The sequence below is a fragment of the Oratosquilla oratoria genome, chromosome 4 (genome assembly GCF_046742065.1).
Source record: "Oratosquilla oratoria isolate Oo_2021 chromosome 4, ASM4674206v1, whole genome shotgun sequence".
NCBI lineage: Eukaryota > Metazoa > Arthropoda > Malacostraca > Stomatopoda > Squillidae > Oratosquilla > Oratosquilla oratoria.
The window spans coordinates 18,972,432-18,987,758 of record NC_134780.1 but is presented as its reverse complement, the minus strand read 5'-3'; positions in this window follow the sequence as shown (position 1 = coordinate 18,987,758).

Below are 15,327 nucleotides of genomic sequence, written 5' to 3'. Positions count from 1 at the left end.
AGTATAAAAAGCTAATCTACCCTTACATAAACTGGTTAAATAGCATAGTAAAATATATTAAAGAAATAAGCAGCCCTCCAAAATGCACAAAAATAATTCAGGCAATAAATGTAAATAACATGCATGTCAGATTTATAGGGCATAAATCAAAATAAATTGGAAACAAAATCATTTACAAACAAATAACAAAATTGCAAAATTCACTAAGAACACTATTTTTCACTGGGGGAATGGTTTCATCATCTTTACAAAGGCGGAGCATACCGACAGGAGACCTTTTGATCTATAAATAAAAATATAATAATATAAACAAAAACAAATCAAATAAATAGATAAATGTATAGGTATGGTTAGATAATAAACAAACAGGTAAATAATAAATAATAATAAATTGACATATAACTAATAATAAATGAAAATCAGACAGACAAATGATAACAAAACAAAAACAAATAATATAAGATAAATTAAAATCATTACAGCATCTTACTTAGGTATTTATCTAAATGATTCTTAAAGCTTCGAACTGAACTACATTGCACTACCTGTCCAGGAAGTTTATTCCATTCATTAACTACACGGTTGACAAAGTTGTTTCTATCTACTTCCAAATTGAATCTATTTCAGGACAGGTTGAGACCATTGTTTCTTGTGTGATTCTCATTCAATGTGAAAATTTTGTCACTTTTGATGTTGTCAATTCCCTTTAGAATTTTAAAGACCTGTATCAAGTCACCTCTGAGTCTACGCTTTTTTAGGGAAAACAGATTCATGTGTTTTAGTCGATTTTCGTATGATTTATCTTTGACATTTGGATTCAGTTGTGTGGCTCGCCGTTGTACTTCTTCCAGTCTGTCAATGTCTTTAATGAGATTCGGTGACCATACGGAAACAGCATATTCCAAATGTGGACGAACTAACGATTTATATAGCTTGTTAATGAGTGGTGGACTTTTGAAATCAAAAGATCGCGCAATCAGTCCCAGAATCTTATTTGCTTTCTCAGAGGCTGAAATACACTGCTTGGATGATTTGAGGTCGTTACTGATAATTACGCCGAGATCTTTTTCACTATCCACTTTTGTTAACGAATTTCCAAATAACTTGTAATCGTACTTACTATTATTTTTACCTATGTGCATTACCTTGCATTTACTTGTGTTAAATTTCATTAGCCACTTTTCAGACCATTGCTGTAATTGATCTAAATCTTCTTGAATATCTAATTGGTTTGAGTGATCATTTGCCACTCCGCACAGTTTTGTATCATCATCAAATTTGGAAACAGTAGATTTTAGTCCATGGTCTATATCATTTATATATACTATGAATAGAAGTGGCCCAAGAACGGAACCCTGAGGAACTCCACTTGCAACACTTTTCCATCCAGAAGTTTTTCCATTTAAAACAACTCTCTGTTTTCGATCATTCAACCAATTACTAGTCCAACTTAATAGGCTACCACTTATTCCGTGTGAAGCTAATTTAGTAAGTAGTCTTTCGTGGGGGACGGTATCAAAAGCTTTTGCAAAGTCTAGATATATTAAATCTATATTGTTTCTTTTGTCATAATTCGAGATGACTGTGTTGTACAATTCGAGTAAGTTAGTCACGCAAGAACGTTTCCGTCTGAATCCATGCTGGCTATCATTTATCAAACAGTTACTTTCTAAATGATGTTCGATAGCATCTCTGATGATAGTTTCCATCATTTTTCCTACGATTGAAGTCAAGCTTATAGGCCTGTAGTTATTTGGTTTCTTTTTGTCACTTTTTTTAATATGGGAGTAACGTTAGCTAGCTTCCATTCTCTTGGGACATCTCCGGATATGATGGATTTCTTGAAAATAATTTCTAATGGAACAACAATCTCATTTTTCATTTCCTTTAAGATTCTTGGATGCCAACCGTCAGGCCCTGGTGTTTTATTAACTTTGAGTTTTTCTATACACCTTTTAATTTTTTCTTTTGTTATATTTACCGTAGTGAATAAGTTTACCCTAGACTTTTCACAGGTTTCAGTTTGGAATTCACCTTGAGGTGTTTCGTTTACGAATACCGAGCTAAAATAATTGTTTAAGATATTACACATTCCTTCATTTGAATATTCAAGTTGACCGTCAGCAGATAATAGTGGACCAATGTGATTCCTAACAACCTTTTTATCTCTAATGTAACTATAGAATTCTTTGGGATTCTCTTTGGATTTATCAGCGATGTTCATTTCGTATTTTCGTTTTCTTTTTCTTATTGTCTTTTTTAAATCTCTCTGTATTGATACATAACTTTCATAGTCATTAGATGCACCCGAGCACTTATATTTCTTATAAGCCTGTCTCTTTTTAGCAATACTTTTTTCAGTTTCTTTGTCGAGCCACTTTGGGAATCATCTTAGTGAGCGTATTTTGAAATATATCCCACATCTGATCTACTGGACTTTCGTTTAATTTTGCCTCCCTCTGTAAGCCGAAGCTCCTGATGTAGTCCTGTGAACTGAGCACTACTGAAATCGGGTATATTACAAACACAAGTATCTATTTTTTTAGCAGTTTGAATCTAAGTTGTGATCGCTATTTGCAACAGATTCACCGACTTATACATCAGTTACCATGCTTTCGCGGCTATTGATCAAAAGATCGAGTAAGTTTCCATATCTTGTGGGCTCTTTTACATGCTGAATTAAGTCATTGTCACCAAGAAAATCAAACAAGCGACTACCTATATGGCCATGTTCAAGGGTCATCCAATCAATGTCAGTAAAATTGAAATCACCCATTATCAATAAATCCCGGTTGCAGAAACTAGACAGTTCTTGAAATAACAGTTTGTCGTCTGCTAATGATAATGTCTTTGGCCTATATATTACACCTATATTCATTTTTTTTCCATTTGTTTGGGTTAACTCAACCCACAAACTATCATATGCATCCTGTTTCACTTTCTCTAAAACACAAGCATGAACATTGTTTTTAACGTACAATAGAACACCCCCACCTTTCTTGTGGTTTCTATCCTGATGAAAGTGTTTAAATCCCGCAATATTAAATTCAGCTTCGAACTCTGTACCACTGCCCCCTGTCTCAGTTATTCCTATCATATCGAGAAGACGTCATCGTTGTTCGTCGACACTTGTCTCATAGGTGTGCGTACAAGCACACGGCATATCTGTCGCTATGTTCATTGGAAGATGCGCGCCACTTTTCAAGGACGAGGGTTGCCACGTATTCCCACCGAGCCACGCTCGTGTGCCCTCACTGTCTCAAACGTTTACTTGTGTGGCAACGTTTGAATCCTCGACGTATCTAGCCTTCTGGAACGTGGAACGATAATATATATATATCAGTTCCCGGTGTGTTGCGTGGTGGCCGAAGAAGACCGCATTCATTAATTAATGCCCACACCCATCCTTGGACTTGACGCGAGAGCTCACGGGCGCTTCCTATCTGCCAAATACCCACTAAACCAACTAAACAGTATATCAGTGCACCTGCACACTGAATCTTCATCTGTGAACCTGAGAGACGGTGTGCCATTCGACCCAAGACAAGCAAAGAAAACTGTAAATCCGAGGCCGGAGGCACGTCGCCACATTTCAATCATGGAGGAATACGGGTATGGGAATTCAGACTCCATGCAGGACCTGTTCTTTGCCGCACGTTTTGAGATGCTATCCACGGTGACACCAACAGAAGCACAAGCAGCAGTAGCAGCAAAAGAAGGTTCCTTCTGCGAAGGCAGAAACCGCAGGTCCGAGGTATCTAGGGAGCCGTCACTTTACCCCGCCACAGGTAAGAGCTCTGCTTTCGAAGTAAGGGAGCATTGACTAGTGTCATGTAAACACCTAATTCCATGGTGGCTATGCCACACTCAGCCCCAGCTTATAAGCGAGGCAGTTCTTGTCTTCTTCCCGACGTTGGCTACAGAACCCTTGATACCTTGTTTGTCTTGCAGATGCTGGAAAAGTATTAGGAACAAATTTTAAGAAATACAGGCGTATGTCAAAAGCGAAAATCTCGATATGAGAGGAATAACCGAGACATGGTTAAATGGTACATAGTTTGAAGCTGAATTTAATACTGAGGGATTTAAACACTTTCATCAAGATATAAACCACAAGAAAGGTGGGGGTGTTCTGTTGTACGTTAAAAACAATGTCCACGCTTGTGTTTTAGAGAGTGAAACAGGATGCACATGATAGTTTGTGGGTTCAGTTAACCCAAACAAATGGACAAAAAATGAATGTAGGTATAATACATAGGCCAAAGACATTATCATTAGCAGACAACAAACTGTTATTTCAAGAACTGTCTTGTTTCTGCAACCGGGATTTATTGATAATGAGTGATTTCAATTTTACTGACACTGATTGGATGATCCTTGAACATGGCCAAATAGATAGTTGCTTCACTGATTTTCTAGGTGACAATTACTTAGTTCAGCGTGTAAAAGAGCCCACAAGACATGGAAATTTACTCTATCTATTGATCACTAGCCGCGAAAGCATGATAACCGATGTAGAAGTCGATGAAACTGTTGCAAATAGCGATCACAACTTAATTAGATTCAAACTACTACAAAATTATAGAATAGATACTTGTGTTTCTAAAATACCCGATTTCAGTAAACCTCAGTTTATAGGACTACCTCAGGAGCTTCAGCTTACAGATTGGGAGGCAAAAATAAGCGAAAGACCTGTAGATCAGATGTGGGAAATATTTCAAAATACGCTCACTAAGATGATTCAAACTTACATTCCTTTCAAGGACAGACGTCCCCCAAATCAGTCTCGCCCAAAGTGGCTCGACAAAGAAACTGAAAAAAGTATTGCTAAAAAGAGACAGGCTTATAAGAAATATAAGTGCTCGGGTGCATCTAATGACTATGAAAGTTATGTATCAATACAGAGAGATTTAAAAAAGACAATAAAAAAAGAAAACGACAATACGAAATGAACATCGCTGATAAATCCAAAGAGAATCCCAAAGAATTCTATAGTTACATTAGAGATAAAAAGGTTGTTAGGAATCACATTGGTCCACTATTATCTGCTGACGGTCAACTTGAATATTCAAATGAAGGAATGTGTAATGTCTTAAACAATTATTTTAGCTCGGTATTCGTAAACGAAACACCTCAAAGTGAACTCCAAACTGAAACCTGTGAAAAGTCTAGGGTAAACTTACTCACTACGGTAAATATAACAAAAGAAAAAATTAAAAGGTGTATAGATAAACTCAAAGTTAATAAAACACCAGGGCCTGACGGTTGGCATCCAAAAATCTTAAAGGAAATGAAAAATGAGATTGTTGTTCCATTAGAAATCATTTTCAAGAAATCCATTATATCCGGAGATGTCCAAAGAGAATGGAGGCTAGCTAACGTTACTCCCATATTTAAAAAAATGACAAAAAGAAATCAAATAACTACAGGCCTATAAGTTTGACTTCAATCGTAGGAAAAATAATGGAAACTATCATCAGAGATGCTATCGAACATCATTTAGAAAGTAACCGTTTGATAAATGATAGCCAGCATGGTTTCAGACGGAAACGTTCTTGCGTGACTAACTTACTCGAATTGTACAACACAGTTATCTCGAATTATGACAAAAGAAACAATATAGATTTGATATATCTAGACTTTGCAAAAGCTTTTGATACCGTCCCACACGAAAGACTACTTACTAAATTAGCTTTACACGGAATAAGTGGTAGCCTATTAAGTTGGACTAGTAATTGGTTGAATGGTCGAAAACAGAGAGTTGTTTTAAATGGAAAAACTTCTAGATGGGAAAATGTTACAAGTGGAGTTTCTCAGGGTTCCGTTCTTGGGCCACTTCTATTCATAGTATATATAAATGATATAGACCATGGACTAAAATCTACTGTTTCCAAATTTGCTGATGATACAAAACTGTGCGGAGTGGCAAATGATCACTTAAACTAATTAGATATTCAAGAAGATTTACATCAATTAAAGCAATAGACTGAAAAGTTGCAAATGAAAATAAACACAAGAAAATGCAAGGTAAAGCACATAAGTAAAAATAACAAAAAGTAAGATTACAAGTTATTTGGAAATTCGTTAACAAAAGTGGATAGTGAAAAAGATCTCGGCGTAATTATCAGTAACGACCTCAAATCATCCAAGCAGTGTATTTCAGCCTCTGAGAAAGCAAATAAGATTCTAGGACTGATTGCGCGATCTTTTGATTTCAAAAGTCCATCACTCATTAACAAGCTATATAAATCGTTAGTTCGTCCACATTTGGAATATGCTGTTTCCGTATGGTCACCGAATCTCATTAAAGACATTGACAGACTGGAAGAAGTACAACGGCGAGCCACAAAACTGATTCCAAATATCAAAAATAAATCATGCGAAAATCGACTAAAACATATGAATCTGTTTTCCCTAAAAAAGCGTAGACTCAGAGGTGACTTGATACAGGTCTTTAAAATTCTAAAGGGAATTGACAACATCAAAAGTGACAAATTTTTTACATTGAATGAGAATCAGACAAGAAACAATGGTCTCAAACTGTCCGGAAATAGATTCAATTTGGAAGTAGATAGAAACAACTTTGCCAACCGTGTAGTTAATGAATGGAATAAACTTCCTGCACAGGTAGTGCAATGTAGTTCAGTTCGAAGCTTTAAGAATCATTTAGATAAATACCTAAGTAAGATGCTGTAATGATTTTAATTTATCTTATATTATTTGTTTTTGTTTTGTTATAATTTTCTGTCTGATTTTCATTTATTATTAGTTATATGTCAATTCATTATTATTTACTATTTATCTGTTTGTTTGTTAGTTAACTATACCTATGCATTTATTTATGTATTTTATTTGTTATTTACATTATCATAGTTTTTATTTATCATTTTATTATTAATATGATTTTTTTTCGCATCCGACCTAGATATGGACCAAAAGGTCTCCTGTCGGCATGCTCCGCCTTTGTAATCCTTTGTAATCCTTTGAGTCTGATTTGATTGGGTAGTTGCATGCAGTCACTGTTGCGGTTATGACAAGCGTATAGATTCTTGGCACTGGTTGTACGTTTCATTTGTACGTAATCATGTCCATCAGATCGTGTTTTCTTCAGTGATTTAGGAAAAAAAAAAAAAAAACGTTTGGGAAACATTGGAGAACCATTCTGGCGGGAAGTAATCGTTTTGCACAGGAGTGATGCAATACCTTTTTTTCCACCTCGAGGGTGAACAAAGGTCTCCGTGTAGTCCCAAAAAAACGGGTCCATGACTTTTCGTCGCCGTCTTTTCGTCGCCGGACTTTTCGTCGCCGACGTTTCGTCGCCGGACATTTCGTCGCCGCGACTTTTCGTCGCCGGACGTTTCGTCGCCGCGACATTTCGTCCCCGCGACTTTTCGTCGCCGGTCTTTTCGTCGCCGGACTTTTCGTCGCCCCAAGCATAAACTGTATGCAAAGATTGACAATATTTGAAATATAAAATAATTGAAATATAAAATTGGAAATATATGATTTAATGCCAAATTCAATATACTTCTTCTGATTGATCTTGATGTGATTATTGGTAGTAGCGTCTGTCCAGCCTTACTAAAGAACTTTACATTTCAATACATATGGACTATTTACTAATAACTTACTAATTTTATAATAAATGATTTTACCCTTACACTTTAATGAATAGCTTCATAATTATGATTTCGTGTCAAATTATTACTGTATGATATGCCAATAATGAATTATCATATATACTGACGTGTCAAATATATATTTAGATAATGATGTATTAAATTATTTATTGTAATTTAAATAAAATTGTATTTCATCTACGTAAGTTAGGGCTCAGGTATTTGCAAGTCGGACTGGTTAAGGCAAGAATGAATGGTTTATACGGCACTGAGATGTATAGCTATTTGCCACACTCATATTATTGCATTGGGAGTAGGAATATAAGTACAAGTATGACATTAAATCAATTATTTTATATTTTAAATATTGTCAATCTTTGCATACAGTTTATGCTTGGGGCGACGAAAAGTCCGGCGACGAAAAGACCGGCGACGAAAAGTCGCGGGGACGAAATGTCGCGGCGACGAAACGTCCGGCGACGAAAAGTCGCGGCGACGAAACGTCCGGCGACGAAAAGTCGGCGACGAAAAGTCCGGCGACGAAAAGACGGCGACGAAAAGTCGTGCACCCAAAAAAACTTCTCCAAACACACATACTGGCATACATTTACTTATACAAAGTAGGTTGAGTCGTATGATGGCTTTCAGGAACGGGAACCTCCACAAGCACGCCCACATGCACACAAAAATGGACACGTAAGTGCGCGCGCGCTTACACACACACACACACACACACACAAACATACAAGGCTCTGTATTGGCTCCTTTAATGTTTGCCATATATATATAAATGATATGGATGAGGGAGTAAATTGTTACATGAACTTCTTTTCTGACGATGCCAAATTACTCAAGAGAGTAAGAACAGAAGAAGATTGCAGATCGCTACAAGAAGACCTAGACAAAATGTAACAATGGAGTCAGAGATGTGAGATGAACTTCAACATTAAGAAATGTACCAAAATGTAATTTGGAAAAAGCAAAAATAGAGTATTGGGTCAATATGAAATTGGAAACAAGGAAGTCAAAAAGTCGATTCAGAAAGGGACCTGGGAGTAATCATCTCAAGTGACTTGACACCTGATAACATGTCAATAAATTATTTGGAGAGACTTATTGAGTTCAATGAAAGTGGCTTTCGACTACATGGATGAGGAGATGGCTACAATATTGTTGACCATTTACAGAATTATGAAAGGCATGGAAATTCTCGATAGAGACGACTTATTAAAGTGGGACAGAAGAGAAACAAGAGGACACGAAAAGAAACTCAAAAAGGACAGTTACAGAAGAGACCTGAAAAAAATAGCTTCCTACATAGAGTGATTGATGTCTGAAACAAACTAAACGGAGGAACAGTGAGTGCCAAAACTATATTTGATTTTAAGAAAAAACTGAAAGCGTCCCCTAAAATACAACTAGGTAAATACACACACACACACACACACACACACACACAAACACACACAGACACACACACACACATAAACACACACACACACACACACGCACATACACAGACACACACACACACACACACATACACAAACACACACAGACACACACACACACACACACACACACACACACACACACACACACACACACACACACACACACACACACACACACACACATACACATACACACGGCTTGTTGATAATGCAGTAGTTAACGTATTTGACTGCCAACTCAGCAGAACCATGATCGAGCCCCGATCAAAGCTTCAAAAGCATCGCAGTACAAAAAAACATAAGAATGAAGATGACGACACGAGACCATAAGGCTACACTAGGCAGTTCCATATTGCAAGCCATCACGGTTTCCACATGACCTTTTGTCTGCTGCTCTCTTCATCTACTGGTCTTCCTCGGTATTGAATTGTGGGTTGACTTGGTCGCCCCTCACCTCTCTGTTGCTCATCTTGATCAAGAGAAGGAGAGCGTGGTAACATTACATGAGCAAGGCGAGCACTTCCATCAGGATGTAGTGGACCTTTCCAACAGCAATGTACGGGGCAGTAACATGGAACATAAAAGAGGAAGAGAGAAGGAGTTTGAGATGAAATGTCTGGGAAGTATGATAGGGGTTACTAGGCTAGATAGTGTGAGAAATGAGGAGGTGAGGAGGAGAACAGAGGTGGAAAGGGAGCTGGGAGATAGGGTTGATGAGAGAATAGTAGGATGGTTTGGACACACGGAAAGAAGGAGTGACGAAAGATTAGTTCAAATAGTGTGGAAGGAGTGAATATGAGGGGGCGTCCTACGATTAGATGGATGGATGTGGTGAAAGGGGCATTACAAAAGAGAGGAATGTCTGTGGAGGAAGGACGGAAGAGGACAGAAGATAGAGGTGAATGAAGAGGGGTTGTATATAGATGATGCTGTGATGCTGTGATGCTGCGATGCAGTGGAAAGGATACAGGGATGACCCGTCATCCAGGAGGTGCCAAGATGAGAGGGAGGGTGAAGGGGAGTATGTATGTATATATGTATTTTCCAAGAATCGATGATACTATTTTGCGACCTCACTTGGGTTAATCACACTCAGGACAGGATGATTGATATAGTAAAAGGAAAGGCTACACTGCATCGTCGACTAAAGATAGTGGACTTTGTTTTCAACTAACACTCCATCACATGTGCAGCACTGTACAGCATGTCTATGACGTCTGTTTGACTTTGTGCCATATGGGGTGTTTCATTCACAACTCCTGGACCAGCACACCTCCCTTCACTAATGCTGGCCGTGCAATTCCCGACCAGAGCAGTGTCACAGAAAATAGTGAATAGTAACACACTAGACTTCTGTGACATCAGCATAACATTGGTCAACAAAATGAAACATGCTGATGTAGGTGGACTAGTCTTTTATTATGCAAAATTAAAATATGTTTTCAGAATTTGTCTAATAAACATGGTTTTGCTGAGTTTGATTTTATAAGAACTGTCTCTGCCATTTCAGTCTTATTTCTGTAAACATATATATATATATGTATATATATATGTATACATATATGTATGTATATATATACATATGTATATATATATATGTGTGTGTATATATATATATATGTATATATATACATATACATGTATATGCAGAAAGCTCACTATAAACAACACGTGATCCACAAATTTTGCTGGTAACCACTAAGGAAATCGGAAGAAAACAGTAAATCCCAAGCGCTTTCGTGTAATTCACATCTTCAGGGGAATACAGAAAAAGTTGTGTTACAAAGAGGTTTTAAAATAGGAAAGGAACAGGCAAGGTACGAGATGTCACAAAATTAAACACTAGGAAAGGAACTGGCATAGCACAAGATGACACGAAATATTACACTAGGAAAGGAACCGGTGAAGCACAAAAAGTCACATATGAAATAAGAAAGTCTTGGTACATAAAGTCATCAAAGAAAAAGAAATCTAGAGAACAGCACAATTCACCAAATTAATTTTGGTCACATACAACCTGATTACAAATTTTGTTAATGATGAATTTATCTAATTTATAAATGCCATTACTGATATTAAGAGTAGAACCTTCAGAATTTTTTATAATACTACTTTCTATTATGTTTCTATTGACAAATGAATTACAAGAAATGATAGAGGAAGCATTAGTCCAATTAATACAATGATTGAAGTCTTTCATGTGAACAAATAAAGCATTGGATTCTTGTGCTGTTCTAACACTATATTTATGTTGTTTAATTCTAGTTGATAGTTCTTTGCCCGTTTGTCCAATGTAATACTTTTCACAATCTCTGCAAGGGATTTTGTATATGCAACCATCAGAATCAGCGGGAGAATTTTTAATTATTAATTTCTTAAAAGTGCATGGGTTATTAAACGCTACTTTAACATTCCATGTTTTAAGTAGATGAGGAACTTGAGAAAGATTGTTACTGTAAGGTAATACTAAAAGATTCTTAATGTCAAAAAGGGGACTGGCACGTAAGAACATAGAAGAAAATACAGATTTTTTTTTACTTTATCTTGGTGTTCAGAGTAATAATGAATATAAGAAAACACATTAGTCGGTTTTCTATAAATACTAGATTTAAAGTCATAACCTTCTCTGTGGATAAGGCAATCTAAAAAGGGCAATTTGTTATTATTTTCTAGTTCTACAGTAAAATTAATGGAGGGAACTAAATTATTCAGAGATTGTAGAAAAGCATCCAAGATAAAGTAAAAAAAAAAAATCTATATTTTCTTCTACGTTCTTACGTGCCTTGCGGATATGCAGCCCGGAATTCATTGATGAAGAATTTGAGTCTATTGTTGACCTAGGTTTAGAATTAAAGTACCCTAGAACATTTTTAGATAACGCTCTCTATTTGGCGAAAAAAACTTTTCATAGGAATCAACCCCCTCCCCCTTTTGACATTAAGAATCTGAAGGTTCTACTACTTTTTAAGGAATTGATTCAAGATCAAATGTTCGACGAAGTGCTTAGTAATGTTTAAAGAGCTGCATGGCTTTCATTCAAGAAACAGTACAGATGAAGAGAAAAGCAAAGATGCACTCAGGACAAAAGGCCAGCTGAAACAGAGCAGTGAAGGTTTGCAATACTGCAAGGCCATGAATGGGGCTCGATCTCGGTTCCGCTGAGTTGGCAATCAAACACGCTAACTACTACATCAACAAGTCGTGTGTATTTGTGTTTGTATGTGCATGCGTGAGTGTGTATACATACGTGTTTATGTTTGTATGTATGTACGCGCTTGCGTGCGTGTGGAGGCTCGTGCTCCTGTACGCCATCGTACAAATCAATCTGCTCGTACTTTGTATAAATACGTGTATGCCAGTATGTGTGTGTGAAGAAGTTTCGTGTGCTTACACGGAAGCTTTTGTTCATCCTCGACAGAAAAAAAAGAGCATTGCATCATTCCTGTGGGAAACGATTGACAACTTTCCGCCTGGACGTTTTTCCAACTTTCCCCAAACGTTTTTTCATCACTGGGGAAATGAGTTGAAAACATGATATGATGGCCTCGAATACGCACAAAATGAAATGTACAGCCAGTGCTAAGTATCCACACTCTTGTTTTAACTGCAACAGTGAGTGAGTGCATGCAACTGTACAAGCAAACCAGTCACTCCCCATCAGCAGCAGAAGACGACTTTTCCTTCACCTCAGGCGAATATGCAATCGCCACCGCATCTTATCGTTCAGGCGACAACGTTGTTCTTCAACGTGTACAAGCATCCGGCCTATCTATCGCACGGTCATTGAAAAATGTGCGAAACTTTTCAAGGACGAGGGTTGCACGTACTTCCACGGTGCCGCACTTTAGCGCCCTGACTGTCTCAAACGTCCATTTTTGTGGCAGCGTTTGAAGTCTGAACGTATCTAGCCTTTCCGAGAGTGGAACGGTTGTATATATATATCACTTTGCGATGTTACTGGTCATGACTCCGGATTCATTTTGAAGAAGTACAAGACAAAGTGGATACAGAGAATCCCAACCTTCCTTGACGATCCAAGCATACAAATTGCAGACAATTGCTGCGGTGCCCGTGTTGTGTAGAGGCCGAAGAAGACAGAGCTGAGCAATTGACGCGCACAACAATCTTTGGATTTGATGTGAGAGCCCACGCGCGCTTCCTCCCTCTCTTCTCAGTACCCACTTAAGCAACCAACCAGCATATCAGCGGACCTACACACTGTCCACACCATCTGCCCGAGTGACAGACCACTGTGTAGCCCGACCCAAGGCAAGCAGAGAAAACTCTAGACCCGAGGCCGGAGGCACGCCGTACCATTTCAATCATGGAGGAATATGTGTATGGGAATTCAGACTCCATGCAGGACCTTTTCCTTGCCGCACGCTTTGAGATGCTATCCACGGTGACACCAACAGAAGCACAAGTAGCAGCAGCAGCAGCAGCAGCAGCAAAAGAAGGTTCCTTCTGCGAAGGCAGAAACCGCAGGTCAGAGGTTTCTAGGGAGCCGTCACTTTATCCCGCCACAGGTAAGAGCTCTGCTTTCGAAGTAAGGGAACACTGACTATGGCATGTGAACACCTAATTCCATGGTGGCTATGCCACAGTCAGCCCTAGCTTATGAGCGTGGTAATTCTTGTCTTCTTGCCGACGGTGGCTGCAGAGCCCTTGATACCTTGTTTGTCTTGCAGATGCTGGAGTAACATGGCCTGGTCCGTCGCCAGCCTACAGTTCCACGTCCGCCTCCTCCTCGTCCTTGTTCCCTGGAGAAGGAACAGGCCTCACGCCCCCTCCACTAACCAAGAAGGGCAAATCTCGCAAGATCAAGTTGTGGGAGATGGAGGGCCCCGCTGCCGAACGGGCCAGGAAGGTACGGGAAAACAGGGAACGCAAGAAAATGTAAGTCCAATGCAAAGCACCCTCCCTTCCTTCCTTCGTCTTCCTTGTCCTATTCTTCCCATTCCCTGGCTCAATACATAGTATGGGAAAGTGCCAGTGCGTTAGGTGACCTAAAGAACGGGATGCTAAGTCTTCTATTTTTCCTTGCAGGGAGAAGGCTTTCTTGCTGGAGAAACATGAATCCTTAATGACAAGGAACCAGTAGGCCGAGAGGGAGATGGCGGCTCTCAGTGGCGAAATCACAGCCAGCGAGAAGAGACAGTCAGTTCTGCGCTCCGCTCTCAGGACGGAGAAGGAGGAAATCCAACGGTTGAGGTCCCATATGGGCAACTCCTTGATGGAACTGGAAAAGGTGTCGCGCGGCATGAATCCCAGCTACACACAGGAGGTTACCAGGAACCTGTGCCACGACATGCATCTCAACTTAATAAGCCACTCGGGTATAACAGGCCAGATTCCGACCAGCGGCTGCATCACATACGGACAAGGGGTGGAGGACTCAACCGACTTGTTCTTCGAGTAGCCTCGATGGGCGTCTGCCTCCTCGAACTTTCGGATCTACCTCAATGGGAACAAACTCAAGACCTCGTGTCAGTGGTTGCTGAACCTGATCTCTCTTCTGTTCTCTTTCGCAAAGAGAAAAATCATAGGTTCACATGTATTCATATATATATATATATATATATATATATATATAGATATATATAGATATATATAAATACAAGCATAGAGTTACGGACACCGGACTCAAAGACGATGGTACTCAAATAGAAGCAGGACATCTAACAATCATGCCCTCATAAGAAATACGTACATTGTCACACAGGCAAGGTTTAAAAATTAGTAGAAGTTATTAGAAGAAAAAAAAAATGGTTTACAGATATATGACAGAAATGGCAAAGAAGAAAAAATATTCATAACAGTAATGAAATGATACATTTAGGCAAAGATAACAGTACAATGATATATAAAAACAGTGTAATTCTTGAAATGAGTTGACGAAATTACAAACATATGCGTTTATTGTATATAGTAATAGCATTTTGTATATATGTAGAAATCGTAAATTAGCATGCCTGTTTACTTATTTGGTTATCATTTCAATTATTATAATGTGAAAGTGGAATGAATGTAAAATAGACTATCCTTATATGATTATGCTTATTAACGTATTATGTTGAGTGTCCATTGTTTTCTGTGTGAAAGGGAATAAATGAAACAAATTGAGAAAATGGAAACCCTAGGATGTGAAAGAGACGCGAAGGACGCGTTAGTTGTTAGCGGGTTGTTCCGAGTGAGAGTTTTGTGTACATTACGCAGTGATCCAATAAACAGTTAACCGGAACTCTAATACTCTT